The sequence below is a fragment of the Lithobates pipiens genome, unplaced genomic scaffold (assembly GCF_037356315.1).
Source record: "Lithobates pipiens isolate NorthernLeopardFrog02 unplaced genomic scaffold, aLitPip1_a1.2 Scaffold_8, whole genome shotgun sequence".
NCBI classification, from domain to species: domain Eukaryota; kingdom Metazoa; phylum Chordata; class Amphibia; order Anura; family Ranidae; genus Lithobates; species Lithobates pipiens.
In genome coordinates, this window is record NW_027507903.1 from 619,915,537 (window position 1) to 619,932,844 (window position 17,308).

At 48.2% G+C, this 17,308-nt stretch overlaps 1 pseudogene; it reads right to left on the reverse strand.

Annotated features, from left to right (window-relative positions):
• The window catches only part of LOC143961452 (claudin-15-like), a 59,923-nt pseudogene that overhangs the window by 10,361 nt on the left and 32,254 nt on the right, over positions 1–17,308 (reverse strand).

Below are 17,308 nucleotides of genomic sequence, written 5' to 3' on the forward strand. Positions count from 1 at the left end.
TAAAATTCACGTCCTTGTTTTAGTTTGGGGATGGTGTGTGCCGCCCCCAATCTGGTTTATCGGGGACATTTCCAGACGTCTCTCTCTTGTGCTTTGTAACTTAATCAATCATATATTGTAAAATTCTAAGTGACCTCATTGTTCAACAGGACGTGGGATGAGGGAGTACCAACCCAAATTCTATTCAACTCACCTGCCAGTATAGATATAGCTCCAGCTGCTGTTATAAACTTGCCCTTCAGTAAGAATTGCCCTCAGCGACCTTCGTACTCTGCAGTCCGAGCATCCCACTCAGACAGGAGAAAAAACCAATTAGTTAGATGAAAATGATCATGGCCCGGAAAGTCTGCAGGTACCTGTGATGGCGGACAAACAAATGTATTATGCAATGAAGCAGTGACTATAGGGTATGATATCACCCCTTGATAAACCGTGTGATCCCCCCTTTACATAACAATTCCCCCTTTATATCACACCCCCTTACATCACAATCACCCTTTATATCACAACCCCCCCTTTACATCACAATCCCTCCTTTTATTTCACCCCCCTTTATATCACCCCCCCCCCCCTTACATCACAATCCCTCCCTCCTTTACATCACAATCTATGCCTTTACATCACAATCCCTCCCTTTACATCACAACCCCCCTTTACATCACAGCCTCCTTTTACATCTTTGCCCTCAGTCCTCCCTTTACATCCCTTCACATCCCTTTACATCACAGCCCCCCTTTACATCACGATTCCTCCCTTTACATCACAATCCCCCTTCCCCCGTTTACATCACAGCCCCCTTTTACATCTGTGTCCTCAGTCCTCCCTTCACATAACAATCGATCTCTTTAACATCAGAACCCCCTTTACATCACAATCTCTCCCTTTACATCACAGATCCCACTTTACATTACAGCACAATTTACATTATGGACCACCCTTTACTTCACAGCCCCCTGTTATATCACGGATCACCTTTACATCAAACTCCCCTTACATCACAATCCCTCCTTTACTTTACAGCCCCCCTTTACACCACAGCTCTCCTTTACATCATAGACCAACTTCAGTTCACACCCCCCTTACACCGCAATACCTCCTTTACTTTACAACCCCCCTTTACATCACAGTCCCTCCCTTTATATCACCCCCCTTTACATCACAGCGCCCTCTTTATATCACAATCCCTCCCTTTATATCACCCCCCCATTTACATCACAATCCCTCCCTCCCCCTCTACATCGCAATTTATGCCTTTACATCACAATCCCTCCCTTTACATCACAACCCTCCCCCCCCTTTACATAACAATCACCCCCTTTACATCACAGCGCCCCTTTTACATCTGTGTCCTCAATCCTCCCTATACATCCCTTCACATCCTTTACATCACAGCCCCCCTTTTACATCACAGCCCCCCTTTTACATCACAGCCCCCTTTACATCACAACCCTTCTTTACATCACAACCCCACCCCCTTTACATGACAGCCCCCTTTTATATCTGTGTCCTCAGTCCTCCCTTCACATCACAATCCATCTCTTTACAGAACCCCCTTTACATCACAATCTATCCCTTTACATCACAGATCCCACTTAACATTACAGCCCAATTTACATTGTGGACCACCTTTACTTCACAGCCCCCCCCCCCCCCCCCCTTCACATTATGGACCACCTTTACATCACAACCCCCCGTTATATCACGGATCACCTTTACATCAAACCCCCCTTACATCACAATCCCTCCTTTACTTTACAGCCCCCTTTACATCACACCCCCCTTTACATCACAGCTACTCCTTTACATCATAGACCAACTTCAGTTCACAGCCCCCCTTACATCACAATCCTTCCTTTACTTTACAACCCCCCTTTACATCACAGATACCTTTTACATTACAGCCCCCACTTTACCTTACAGACCTACTGCTTTCAGGGTATTTTATTTTTTCCTTCCACTCTTAATCCTTTAAAACTGTTTAACATTTTTCATATATGTTGTCTTTTTAATTTTCAGTCCCCGTTTTCAAATTGCTGGTTTCATTTACATGTGTACAAAGATGGATTGAAATGGATCCAAATTAAACTGAAACAAAATGAATGCAGTCATCCTTTATTTATTTCCACTTACCACAATGTTAGAAAATACAAGTAAAAACAAAATAAAAAAAATCAATATACTGATTAGCTATCTTCTGCTGCCATCTTGTGGCAATTTTTCAGTATTGCAGTTTTAGAATCTCTTTTCTTGAAAATAAATTTCCACACGAAAGAATTTTAGAAATATAATGTCTTATATTACAGAATTATGGCAGAATTAGGAAGGTTTTCTAGCTGCGTGTGTAAGTTCTATCTTCTTATCTTCTCTCCTCCCCCCTCCCTCTCCCCCCTCTCTCCCCCCTCCCTCTCCCCCTCTCTACCCCTCCCTCTCCCCATCTCTCCCTCTCCCCATCTCTCTCTCTCCCTCCCCTCCCTCATCCCTCTCTCTCCCCATCTCTCCTCTTTCTCTCTTTCCCCCCTCCCTCATCCCCTCTCTCCTCTTTCTCCCCTCCCTCTCTCTCCCCCTCTCTCTTCCCCTCCCTCTCTCTCCCCCCTCTCTCTCCCTCCCTCTCTCTCCCCCCTCCTCTCTCTCCACCCCCTCTCCCTCCCTCTCTCTCCCCCTCTCTCTACCCCCCTCTCCCTCTCTCAATGTCCCCTCTCTCTCTCCCCCTCCCCATCCCTCTCTCCCCCTCTCTCCCCCTCCCTCTTTCCTCTCTCTTGCCCCTCTCTCCTCTCTCTCTCCCTCCCCCCACTCTGTCTCCCTCTCCCCCTCTCCCCCTCTCTCCTCCCTCTCCCCTCTCCCTCCCCCTCTCTCTCCCCCCTCTCTCCCTCTCTCCTCTCTCCCCCTCTCTCTCTCTCTCTCCCCCCCTTCTCTCCCATCTCTCTTCTCTCTCTCTCTCTCTATATATATATATATATATATATACAGCGGCGGAACTATAGGGGTCGCTGCAGTCACACTTGCGACTGGGCCCTGCCGTTCTACCGCTGTGGGGGGCCCAAGACCTGGCATCTCCCCTGCACCTCTGGCTGGCACTTTAGAAAGCACTGGGGGAGGTGGAAAGCGGCGATCGGCAGCTCTATGGTGCCTGTGAGTGGCGGGATCTGCCCGGGGCTTGTAGTTCTCTCTTCCCCATTGTCAGTGTATACAGTGGAGAGGAAAGGGGAGGGGCCTCTGACCCTGGCAGGTATCAGTTTCACTTTCAGTGAGTCGCTCTGCTTGTACACAGTTTCTGATACATGCCCTGGTCAGAGGCCCCCCTCTTCTCCACTGTATACACTCGGTAGAGAAGAACTACAATCCCCAGGGAGATCCCCCTGCCTGTGGACACCATAGAGTTGCCGACTGCCGCCTCCCACCTCCACCAGCCAGGTACAGGGAAACCTCTGGAAGGGGGGGTCAGCTGTCTGGGTACCCTGATGTAAAGGGGGGCCCTCTGGGGACACTAATGTAAGGAAGGGGCCCTCTGGGGAGACTAATGTAAGAGGGGTTGCTCTCTGGGGACCCTTATGTAAGAGGGGTTGTGGTTGCTCTCTGGGACCCCCTTATGTAAGAGGGGTTGCTCTCTGGGGACCCTTATGTAAGGAGGGGGCTCACTGGGGACCCTTATGTAAGGAGAGGGCTCTCTGGGGACCCTTATGTAAGGAGGGGGCTCTCTGGGGACCCTTATGTAAGGAGGGGGCTCTCTGGGGACCCTTATGTAAGAAGGGGCTTTCTGGGGACCCTGATGTAAGGGGGGCTTTTGGGGACCCTGATTGTAAGGAGGGGGCTCTCTGGGGACCCTGATGTAAGTGATGTAAGGAGGGGGCTCTCTGGGGACCCTGATGGAAGGGGAGGCTCTCTGGGGACTCTGATGGAAGGGGAGGCTCTCTGGGGACCCTAATGTAGGGGGAGGCTCTCTGGGGACCTCGATGTAGGGGGATGCTCTCTGGGGGACCCTGATGTAGGGGGAGGCTCTCTGGGGACCCTGATGTAGGGGGAGGCTCTCTGGGGACTCTGATGTAGGGGGAGGCTCTCTGGGGACTCTAATGCAGGGGGAGGCTCTCTGGGACCCTGATGTAAGGGGGGGGGGCTCTCTGGGAACCTAATGTAGAGGGAGGCTCTCTGGGGACCTAATGTAGGGGAGGCCTCTAGGGACCCTGATGTAAAGAGGGGCTCTCTGGGGACACTGATGTAAGGGGGGCTCTCTGGGGATCCTGATGTAAGGGGAGGCTCTCTGGGGACCCTGATGTAAGGAGGGCTCTCTGGGGACACTGATGTAAGGGGGGCTCTCTGGGGACACTGATGTAAGGGGAGGCTTTCTGGGGACCCTAATGTAAGGGGAGGCTCTCTGCGGACCCTAATGTAAGTAGGGAGGTTCTCTGGGGTCCCTGATGTAAGTAGGAAAGTTCTCTGGGGTACCTGATGTAAGTGCGGGATCTCTGGGGACCCTGATGTAAGTGGGGGACCCATACTCAGATATGTAATGACATATATATATATATATATATATATATATATATATCTCATATACATGTGTATGTCCGCCCAAGTGTATGACTTTATTTTCTTCGCTGCTATGGGCTCTAGCCCGACATCTTTTGTAGACCTAGCAACAACCTTGGTGGGGGCCGTTCATGGTTTCTTGCACCGGGGCCCTGAAGATGCTAGTTACGCCTCTGTATATGTATATATATATATATATATATATATCCATATCTCTCTCTCCATATCTCTTTTTCCATCTCTCTCTCTCTCTGTATATCTCTCTGCTTTTATGAGCAGAAGCCTCTTAACCCTCTTTGTTCTTTGTATTGTAACTATCTCCTTTTATATTGAAAAATACTGCACAAAACTGTTGTTGCTATATATACATCCTGAATTATAATAATACCAATTATATATACAATATATAAATATTTACACATTTAATTTGCATGGTTCTGTATTTAATTTATGTGTTTAAATAAAAAAAAAAATCTATATTAAGATTTCTATATTATACTCTCATTATACTGAACCTATAATGATACCATCTCTCTCTGCGCAAGCCTGCACACAAATAGTTATTCTACTACCCCTGATTTTTGTTCATCATGATAATATGATTTTTTTTCCACCATTCAACTTTCAATTTCTGAACTTGTTTTCTTGTGTAGGAATTACATTCCAAAAGAGATACTAAACTGCATAGTGAAAAGTTACCACAAGAGGGCAGCAGATGTTATTGCATCAGAATATTAATTTCTCTATGTGCCTTTTTTTTTTAAGCTTCTCAAAGAATCAAGTAAAGCTTTCAGGCTATAACAGGTTAGAAATGATGGGGCCTCATACAACCTTCCTGACCAGGCCCTCAAGACCCGCCTACACCCCCCCCCCCACCCCCGGGGTGCAGCAAAACAGCGGCATTGACTTTATCCCCCTAAGCCCAAAAAATGAAAATAAAAGTCCCACTTCCTGGGCCCCTCTGTTGACCTGATAGGGCCCAGGGAAATGTCATTTAAGAACTGGTAAGCAAGTAGGAGCAGGGGTGTGGTCTAGTAAAATCCGTTTATTCATTTAGGCAGAAATGATCAATAAAGTTGCTCTGGGCCCCCCCTGTTTAGCTGACGAGGTCTGGGCCCAGTACAACAGCATGGTTGCCAACTGTCCCGACATTCCCGGGATTAGGACATTTCTCCCGAATGAATTTTGTCCCGGGAAATTCTGTCTGTCCCGGGAAATTGAATTTCCCGTTTTTTTGCCGCCGGCCGCTAGAGGTCCGCGGCCGGCAGAGACAATGTCTCCGCCGGCCGCCATTTTTTAGAAAACCAGAAATTGGTCTTCAATAGAGAAACTGTGGCGCCGCCCACCCCCGGTGCCAGTGTGTGTGTGTAAAGTGCAGTGGGCGGCGCCACAGTTCAAAGTCTCCATGCGGCAACGGCGGCATGTCGGGGGCCAGTCTGTCACTGTGGATGTCGGGGCGGGGGCCAGTCGGATGTCGGGGGCCAGTGGTATGATAATGTCGGGAGCCAGTCTGTCACTGTGTGGATGTCGGGGCGAGGGCCAGTCGGATGTCGGGGGCCAGTTTGGAGATGTGGGGGCCAGTCTGTGGATGTGGGGGCCAGTCTGGAGATGTGGGGGCCAGTCTGTGGATGTCGGGGGCCAGTCTGTGGATGTCGGGGGCCAGTGGTAAATGTCGGGGGCCAGTGGTATGTCGGGGGCCAGTGGGATGTCGGGGGCCAGTCTGTGGATGTCGGGGGCTGGTCTGTGCAGTATGTGGGGGCCAGTCTGTGCAGTATGTGGGGGCCAGTCTGTGGATGTCGGGGGCCAGTCTGTGGCTGTCAGGGGCCAGTCTGTGCAGTATATGGGAGCCAGTCTGTGCAGTATGTGGGGGCCGGTCTGTGCAGTATGTGGGGGCCGGTCTGTGGAGTATGTGGGGGCCAGTCTGTGGAGTATGTGGGGGCCAGTCTGTGGATGTGGGGGGCGGTCTGTGGATGTCAGAGGGGCACCAGATGTAAGGAGGGGCTCCGCTGATGGACACAGATGTGAGGAAGGTACCTCTGATGGGGCACCTGATGTAAGGACAGACTCCGCTTGGGACACCTGATGGCATCTGGTGGCAGGCAACGTGGCTAGTGACGCGCTCATGGCTCCCACTGATTCGGCATTATGGTGAGTTGAATGATTTCATTTCATATTACAATGTAATAATAGAAATAATGCGCTTCAATCATCCTGACACCATAACAATAATGGCACTAGGATGATTGAAGCGCTAACATCAGGTATTTGGAGTATCTTTATCTGCTGATTGTCAAACTCTGGAAAACACATATTGCTATTGTGGTGTAGGATCGGGGGGCTGCTGTCCCTCCATCCCTCCCCCCTCCTTTCCCTCTCCATCCTGCATTCATCTCAGACTCTAACCACACCTCTTTGAGCCACGCCCCATGTAAGCCACACCCACTATTTTACGTAAAACACGCCCATATTTTCCGCGACGCGCTTTGCACTGCATTTTTACCTTTTCCTATGCCACACCTATAACCATATGCCCCCCCGCCCCCTAATTATACCACTACTCCGCCTACTGCCAAAAAAGTGTCCCGAATTTTTTTTTTTTTTTACAATGTTGGCAACTATGCAACAGGACCAGCTGTAATTGGGGTCGCCACTTTTTCTTCAAGCCAAACCGGAACACTTTAGCAGTGCACAGCAATTTTTATTTTTTTTTTTACCATACACTATAGGCAAGTAACAGACATTGGACACCTTTGGGCACTCCAAAGAGAACAGTAGTGCGGTGTGCATAGAGCCCCTCACCCCTCCTGTCAGGCCCTTTTGAGCCACATTCCTGTCTGAATATTTTGTCCGGGTTTCAGGCGGACTGAAACCGGGACACATAATTCAAAACCCGTGAATCCCGGACAGGTGGCAACCCTAGCTGTAATGCCTTATCAGCAGCCCTGTGTAGGGTTGCCACCTGTCCACAATTCACCCGGACAGTCTGGGTTTTGAATCATGTGCCCGGGTTTTAGTCCAACTGAAACCCAGGCACATTATTCGGACAGGAATGTGGCTCGGAACAGGGCCTCACAGGAGGGTGAGGGGGGTACTATGTGCGCCACGTTACTATTTTCTTTGGAGTACCCAAAGGTCTCCCAGGTCTGTTACAATCCTATAAGTTTTGCCCCGTACACACGAGAGGGATTAAGTCTGACAGACCTCCAAAGGAGTTCCGCCGGAGTTTCGACGGAGTTCCGACGGAGTTCTGGCTGACTTTTCGACCGAACGGACTTGACCATACACCATCACACCAAACTCAGACGGAGTCGAACGTGATGACGTACGACTGGATTAGACGTAGGAAGTTCATAGACAGTAGCCAATAGCTGCCCTAGCGTCGGTTTTAGTCCGTCGGAGTAGCACACACACGAGCGAATTTTTCGAAGGGGACCGGGTCCGGCGGAGTTCCGTCGGGAAAATTTGAAGCATGCTTCATTTCTAAAGTCCGTCAGACTTTTGCGAAGCTAAAGTCCGTTGCAGCCCACACACGATCGGATAGTCTGACGGACTCAGTCCGTCGGAGTTTGGATGTCGAAAAGTCCGCTCGTGTGTACGGGGCTTTATAGTTTTCAGGTTTGGCTTGAAGAAAGAATGGCATCCTCTCTGGAGCATTGGGGACAGCCCCATGACACTGCAGGAAGAAGACGCAAAGGTGTCACATGGCTGGCCAGAAGACCCCAGCAAAAAGAACAAGTGTGGGGGTGGGGTTCCAGGAATCAGGGGTAGTTTTAAATAAATATTGGTATTTATATAGGGGTTTTTTTTTTATTTATTTTTTCCTAGCAGATTATTTAGATAATTAGGGGTGTGGGGGTCCACAGGGTTTCTAACATTCTGGAGTTAGACATTTTTTAATATCTCCAGCACACAAAAGAGAAGGAACCCCGGCCACTATGCAGAATGTTGCAGACAACATCTTGTGCTGGCTTGCCCACTTTTGCAGTAGTGTAATGCCCCATACACGCGTCTGAATTTTCAGACGGAAAAAGTCCAATCGGATTATGTTGTCGGAAAATCAGATTGGATTATGTTGTTGGAAAATCCGATCGTGTGTGTGGGCGCTATCGGACCTTTTCTGTCGGAATTTCCGACGGAAAAAGTTTGAGAGCTGGATCTAAAATTTTCCGACAACAAAATTAGAACGGACTTTTTCCGATCGCGTGTAGAGAATTTCTGACGCACAAAGAGGCACGCACGCTCAGAAAAAAATTTGGAGACGAAAGCTATTGGCTACTGGCCTCTGCGTAGTCCCGTCGTACTTGATTTACATCACCTCGTTACAAACGATCGGATTTTCCGACAACTTTGTGTGACCTTGTGTATGGAAGACAAATTTTGGCCAAAATCCGTCAAAAAAAATCTGAGGGATTTTGTGGTCGGAATGTCTGGCCATGTGTACGGGGCATTAGTTATAGGTTAAGGCTGCTGTAAAGTGTCCCAGGTGACTACAAACACAGGGCCTGTAACTATGGATCCTACCCAATACAGTTTCTTATCATGCAATAAATGTACTTATCTTACTAACATGGAGAAAGTAAATGAACAAAAAAATAAAATACTCTGTAAAAAATATAATATGGGCATACAGTTGGGAAATGAGGAGAAGAGTCAGGTATGGATGGTCCCCCTGATAGTATCAGGCCTAGACAGGGCTGGACTGGGACAGAAATTTGGCCCTGGATTTCATCTAGACCGGCCCACTTACATTTTGAGTGTCCCATCAGCACTCCCTTACATCAGAGTGTCCCATCACCAGCCCCCTTACATCAGAGTGTCCCATCAGCACCCCCTTACACCAGAGTGTCCCATGGGCAGCCCCCTTACATACGAGTGTCCCATCAGCACCCCCTTACATCAGAGTGTCCCATCAGCAGCCCCTTTACATCAGAGTGTCCCATCAGCAGCCCCTTTACATCAGAGTGTCCCATCAGCAGCCCCTTACATCAGAGTGTCCCATCAGCAGCCCCCTTACATCAGAGTGTCCCATCAGCAGCCCCCTTACATCAGAGTGTCCCATTACCAGCCCCCTTAAATCAGAGTGGCCCACTGAGCCATCGGCCCACCGGGAAACTCCCTGTAGTCCTGATGGCCAGTACATGCCTGGGCCTAGAAGCAGCTGCACCATCTGCTCTCATGCAAGTTATGCCTTAAATCTGCACCAAGGGAAAGCAGAATTGTTGTTGGGGGACTGATGACTTTATAATGATGGAAGATCTTGCCATTGGAGTCTGAAAGATAAAGCCAGCAGATGATTCGGTCCTCCAACGCCCACATATGACCAATCAAGAAAATTGTGCCTGGGTTGCCAACACGCTGAATGTACGCATGCTCCGTCGGTGAAGGAACTGCTGTAGGCGAAGCTGCCACTTCTACTGCTCATACAGTACGTGCCGTTCCGCAAAAAAGAAGGATTAAGCGGCACTTATTCTGATGAATTGCCTCATTGAAAACCTCTCCACTTCCAGAACTGCAAACCTCAGATGTAATAAGATGTAAGTACACATTGTGATGGAATGCTTCTGTTTCTAACTGTGATTGACATCGCTGCTAATGGCCCGTGTAAAAAGCCGGTACCACTTCATATCAATGCCTGGGCAGTCATAAAAACTGCCATCTCATTATGGCATTGTTAGACCTTTATATCGTGGAGGACATAAGATTGGTCAGGTGTTCAATACGTTCAGGAAATGACATCTTCCAGCACTACAAACAGCCTTAATTCCGACACTTAAAGCGGAGCTCCACCCTAAAGTGGAGCTTCCACTCATTGGAACCCTCCCCTCCTCCGGCACCACAATTGGCACCTTTCAGGGGGGAGGGGGGTGCAGGTACCTGTACAGTACAGGTGTCTGCACCCACTTCCGGCATACATATCCACAGAATCTGCGGATATTTATGCCCCTTTCCGCAGGTCCCCCGCTGTCTGCTGGGAAACACACGGATCCCAGAGACAGCGGGGACCATCCTTATTGCGCAGCACGACACGCGCATGCGCAGTAGGGAACCGGGAAGTGAAGCCGCAAGGCTCCACTTCCTGATTCCCATACCCAAGATGGTGGCGGCAGCACCCGAGAGACGATCGAGAGATCGGCTTGAGGTGCCGACAACGCGGGCGCGCTGGGCGGGTAAGTGTCCTTATTTTCAAAGTCAGCAGCTGCAGCATTTGTAGCTGCTGGCTTTTAAAAAAAAAAAACGGCGGAACTCCCGCTTTAAGATGGGTTACATAAACAAGAACATGTAGCAGAAGGAACGCATAAATAAATCTACATTAATCAGCCCTGACCATGGGTGGACTGGCCCGCTGGAGATACCCTGGTGGGCCCCAAGAATGTAACTGTAGCACCCTGATGATTAGGCAGGGTTGCTCCTATATTTACCTGCCAGGTGTAGTTACCTTGGCTCATTGTTCGGGATCAATTGAGTTCACCCTAAGTCTGGAATTGCTGCACTTCTATCTTCTGCCGCTAAGTGGCCAGATACCTGGTGACATTAAATAAGACAAGGGCAAAGCAAGGACAGATTAGGAGTATATGGGGTATCTCAGCCAATGGGCAGGGGTTTTCTTTATTCCCTTGGCCTGCTGGGATAGTTTATCCATTTGGGTAGAGTCAGGTGATCATTGTTCTGTGCCACCTGGGTGGCTGTCTGGGTGGACATGTGTAGTACTGCCCAGGCTGCTAGGCCAGAGTTTGGGCCTATCCCGGGCACATTTGGCTGATAGGCTGTCTGAGGGCCTATCCAGAAGCAAGAGAGCAGCGCAGGGTTGGAATTGCGGCTTGCAGTCCAACCAGAAGTGACGGTTCTGCTGGCCGGAGAACCTGTTGTGGTCGGAGGTAGAGGGGAAGGTGTCGCCACTAAAGGGCCAACCACGTTTTTACCAGGGACCACAGTGAGTAGCTGAAGCAAGTACCGGAGCATTATTCTCACCAACCAGGGATGGTGAAGAATTGGGAAACTTCAGCAGATGTCAAGCCAGGGACCTAGCCAGCGGAGGTGACGCTTGCAGAGCAGCGTTGTGTGTCAAGCCAGGAACAGAGCAGGCCAGTGGGGTGACGCTTGATAAGTATCCGGAGTGCCAAGCTAGGGACCCGGAAGAGAGGCGGGGGTGACGCTTGAGGAAGATACTAAAGTGAAGATTGGAAGAGCTCAAGGGATTCGGTGGCAGTGAATCAGCAAGTCTAGTGAAAGAGACTGGGAGCTGAGTGGGCTGAGAACCTACAAGGAGTGACTGTAGAGAAATTAAAGGAGTTCATCACAACTTGTGGTAGGAACTGTTCTAAGACTGTTGCCATAGGAGACAGCATTCCTACCTATGCAGATGTGGTGTCTTGCTGGATGCCTTTCCCTGCATGGCTGTCTACCCGTAGAAGTCTTTGAGTTTGCCAAATTAACATTACAACTACCTAAGGGTGTCCTGGCTTTAACACTCTCTCCCAAAGTTCTGTTCAAGAGAAATAAAATCTCTTTGCATTCAAGAAGTGTCTGGTGCCCATGAATCTATCTTGCATTACACTCACTATGCCTTACAACTCATTCTATATGGAAGGATGTCAGCAGCTCTTGGCTCTGGAGGTTCTCATTAGACTAAGCCCCTGTACACACGGTCGGACATTCCAACGGAAAATGTCCGATTGGACCATGTTGTTGGATAATCCGACTGTGTGTGAGCTTCATCGGACTGTTTCCGTCGGAATATCCGACGGACAAAGTTTTAGAGCTGGGCTATAAAACTTTCCGACAACATGATCTGATCGGACTTTGTCCGATTGTGTGTAGAGAATTCCGATCGGACAAAGTGCCACACATGCTCAGATCAAATTCCTAGACCAAAGCTATTGGCTACTAGCCTGAACGTAGTCCCGTCGTAACTGAAATAACATCATCACGTTACGAATGATCAGATTTTCCTACAACTTTGTATGACCGTGTGTATGCAACACCAGTTTCGGACAAAATCCATTGGATTTTGTTGTCGGAATGTCCGACCACGTGTACAAAGGCTTAAGGAGGCCTGGGACCTTGCTACATAGCCAAAAATACATTTAAAAAGTATCTATTAGCCCTTGTACACGCGGTCAGAGATTCCGATGGAATGTGTCCTATCAAACTGTTTTGACGGATAATCCGACTGTGTGTGGTATGCATCGGACTGTTTCCGTCGGAATATCCGTCAGACCCAATTTTCCAACTTGTTGGAAATATTTTCTGACAAACTGGTCCGATCGGACATACTCCGATCATGTGTAGAGAATTCCGATCGGACAAAGTGCTACGCATGCTCAGATCAAATTCCTACATCAAAGCTATTGGCTACTAGCCTGAATGTAGTCCCATCGTAACGAAATAACGTCATCACGTTCTGAAAGATCAGATTTTCCGACAACTCCGTCCGACCGTGTGTATGCAACAGTTTCGGACAAAATCCGTCGGACAAAATCCCGACAGATTTGGTTGTCAGGATCTCCGATTGTGTGTACAGGGGCTTAGAGTTCCTCATTAATGACTCGTTACTGTTTGTAATTTCTTCCTATCAGTCTTGCTAATGCCTGCCCCTCTGTGCCAGCCCAAGAGCTTCTAGCCACATCATTCTCATCATTTCTCATCGATTTCCGGCTGCCACCCATCCTTCGTCTCCACCTCCCTTCTCAGAGTCATAGAAATACTCTTCTTTTTGGACAGCATAAGCCATAGATATGGGCGCCGTCAATAAATTAGTTCCGTTCTGTTCTGTTTCGATTCGTAAAAAAATTAATTCGTACTTCATATTTCGTGTCCGAAATTCCGTTCTGTTTCGTACGAAATACGAATTGTCGTTCGTTCGTTCTTTACGATGAGTTTAAAGGCAAAAACATTGCTCATTATGCTTATTATGACTTGCAGAAGACTTCTGTGATAGAAGTCAATGTAAGTTGCCTGAAGACATCGTCGGATGTCAAGGTTTTGCAGTGCGCAAACCTGTGGTGAAACACAAAACACTCGGGCCTCCCGGCCACGAGCGTGGGGAAGGGCAAAACAAAGAAGGACTCCGATCGTGAACGTACCGTTAAGCAGTCGACAATTTTATTAATAAAAAAATATAAATACACAGCAGACCAAAGGTACGACCGAATAGGTCCGATTCTAACAAATAAAAAGTATGCATAAAAAAAACGGTTAAAATTAAGAACAAATATACACCCGTGCTAGGGAATATTCTAAGCGTGGTGGTATTAGCACAAACAGCCCGACATGTTTCGTAAAAACTTACATCCTCCTGGGGCACCTCATACATGTGTTATGTCACGGTGCTGGTGTCAGATCACTCTATCTGACAAGTCGCGGTAGTGTGAACAGGCACTGAGTCGTCGTTCGAAATCCGGAATTCGTAAACAAAAGTTCAGTCGGAGCAACTTGAGTCGCTCCTATTAGAACGGTTCCATAGTACAGAACAGAGCGTGACTTGTCAGGTGACTAAGTCGCCTGACAAGTCGCAGTAGTGTGAACGGGCACTGAGTCGTCATCCGAAATCCGTAATTCATAAACAAAAGTTCAGTCAGAGCGACTTGAGTCGCTCCTATTAGAACGGTTCCATAGTACAGAAAGGAGCGCGACTTGTCAGGTGACTAAGTCGCCTGACAAGTCGCGGCAGTGTGAACCGGAATCCGGAATTCGTAAACAAAAGTTCGTATTCCGTACAGAATTCGGACGCACGGCAATTCGTATTTCGGATCCTCCCAAACGTACGAATTTTTGGAAATTCGTACGAATTTGAGATTCGTACGAAACAAATCGCACATGTCTAATAAGCCATCTGGCAGGGTCATGGCCATTAAAAGCTCTAAAAACTTAAGGAAATTGGTGATACTTGATGGTGGACAAGCCAAGGGTCCACTGAAGACCAAAGGAACTGTCCATGAGTTAGAGTAAAAATCTGCTGTGTGCTTGTACGTGATATGAAACCTTGTGTGCCAGATGATAGAGTACATGGCTGTACCTAAAGATCTGCTATCATGTACCTGGTGGTAGAGCCTGATATGAAAAGGAAGGCATCTCTTACAGCTCCAGCTCAAGTGCCGCTGGTAGTGAGACAGTGGGGTTGATTTACTAAAGGCAAAAACACTGTGCACTTTGCAATAAAATTGAATACCCAATCACGTGCAAGGAAAATTTTAAAAAAAGAACAGGATTTTTGCTTGCACATGATTGGATGATAAAAGTCAGCAGAGCTTCTGTACATTTACTAAGCTCTGAAGCAGCTGCCCTTTGCAAAGTGCACTGTCTATTTGCCTTTAGTGAATCATCCCCAGTAGCTGCAAGAGCACAGTGAGGCATGAGCTCTTGTAGCATGTCCAGCAGACTGTGCCAGTGCTTCTCCAAAGAGGAACCAGATGGCAGAGACAACAGATAGTGGGTAGGTGCAGTAGACATATGGGTCTTCCTTTTGAAAGATGAATGGTGCTGCCATCTTGGACATGGAATCCTGAGGTGGCACTAGGCTGTCAATCAAATCCAGATGGCCAGAGATGAAGGTGTATGGAAGAGGTGGGTGGAGATGTACAGTATCTCACAAAATTGAGTACACCCCTCATGTCTCTGGGTTATGGTATATTATGTTCAGTTCTACCTACCAATACACTGGGTTTATGATGACTCTTTAATATGTACAGTATCTCACAAAAGTGAGTACACCCCTCACACTTTTTTTTTTTTTTTTTGACTGAACAATTTTTCTTTTATTTAAGAAAATGGTAAACAAGACATGAATAAAACTTTACAAGAACGCAACAGACAAGCAAATAATGTCCTCATTACAGAAGAGAGCATAAAACTTAATTTTCAGTCAGAGTACAAGCAGAATTTGCACGTAATTTCAGAGGTACAACTGTTGTGCTTTATGTACAAGCCCTTCATTCATAAAAGACAAATCTATGGTATTTAGGGTACACCCAATGAAGTAGAGATAATCATGTGGGCTCAAAGAAGAGCCTCACCTTAAGTTGTCCCTTTCTCGCATAGGGGGGTGCTGACCGCCGGTCCCACTCACATTGGGATCCGCACTCAGCCCCCCCAATTAGGTATAACCCAACATCAAAAAAAATAGATGATAGGGGTCTCAAAAAATTAATTTGGGAAGGGTGGATAGGGGGGGGGGGGGGTGATAGGGAAGGTGGAAGGAAAGATTGGCACCCCTCACACTTTTGTAAATATTTTATTCTATCTTTTCATGTGACAACACTGAAGAAATGACACTTTGCTACAATGTAAAGTAGTGAGTGTACAGCTTGTATAACAGTGTAGATTTGCTGTCCCCTCAAAATAACTCAACACACCGCCATTAATGTCTAAACCGCTGGCAACAAAAGTGAGTACGCCCCTAAGTGAAAATGTCCAAATTGGGCCCAAATAGCAATTTTCCCTCCCCGGTGTCATGTGACTTGTTAGTGTTACAAGGTCTCAGGTGTGAATGGGGAGCAGGTGTGTTAAATTTGATGTTATCACTCTCACTCTCTCATACTGGACACTGGAAGATCAACATGGCACCTCATGGCAAAGAACTCTCTGAGGATCTGAAAAAAAGAATTGTTGCTCTACATAAAGATGGCCTAGGCTATAAGAAGATTGCCAAGACCCTGAAACTGAGCTGCAGCACGGTGGCCAAGACCATACAACGGTTTAACAGGACAGGTTCCACTCAGAACAGGCCTCACCATGGTTGACCAAATTGCATGTGCTCAGTGTCATAGGTTGTCATAGGTTGCCTTTGGGAAATAGACGTATGAGTGCTGCCAGTAGGGATGAGCTTCGTGTTCGAGTCGAACGTACGTTCGACTCGAACATTGGCTGTTCGTGCGTTCGGCGAATTCCGAACGTTTTGGCCGTTCGCGTCAAAATTCGAGTGACGCGCGCGCGGACCACAATGCACTGCGTTGGCGCAGTGCATTGCTGCCCGATGATTGGCCAAGCATGCACTGTGACCCCGCATGCTTGGCCAATCGCAGCGCCGGCAGCGAGGAGAGCCATGATTGGCCACAGGCAGGATGCCTGTGGCCAATCATAGCTCAGGCTGTGTAGTGCACGCCCCACACTATATAAGGCCACCTTTAAGGCGGCCTCCTGTAGTGTGTTACTTTGCATCTGAAGCAGTGGGTGTTCTGTGTACCTTCAACACAGTACACACCAATCGTTTTTGGCTGATTTCCTATCTTGCTGCTGTGTAGTGGTTGTTGTCTGTGCCCTGACTGCAGTATACACCACTATATTCACCTCACCTATATAGCTAGTGATCTAGCTTTAACCACTTAACAACTGCCCATTGCCGATTAACGGCTTCAGGGCGGTTGTTTAACTCAGAGAGGCCGTTAATTAACGGCCTCCCAGAATTCTGCTCTCGCGTGCCCCGAGGTGTGCGCACTCGAGAGCATCCGTGACCGCCGGGTCCACAGGACCCGGCGCATCACGGTAAACGGCCGCTCATAGCGGCCGTTTACCACGTGATTGCTCCGTCAAATCACAGAGTGATCACTTGGAAACAAACCGGCGTCATGTTATGACGCCTGTTCCTCCCTCCCCTTTCTGTACCGATCGGTACAGCGGAGGGGAAAGAGATCGGTGTCAGCAGCGATGTGGGCTGCATCTGCAGTGCCCACATCGCTGCTCACCGAATTTAACCCCTCAATTCCCTGCCAATACTCTGCAATACCAGTGCATACTCTGCAGTACCCCGCCATTACTCTGCAGTACCCCGCCATTACTCTGCAGTACC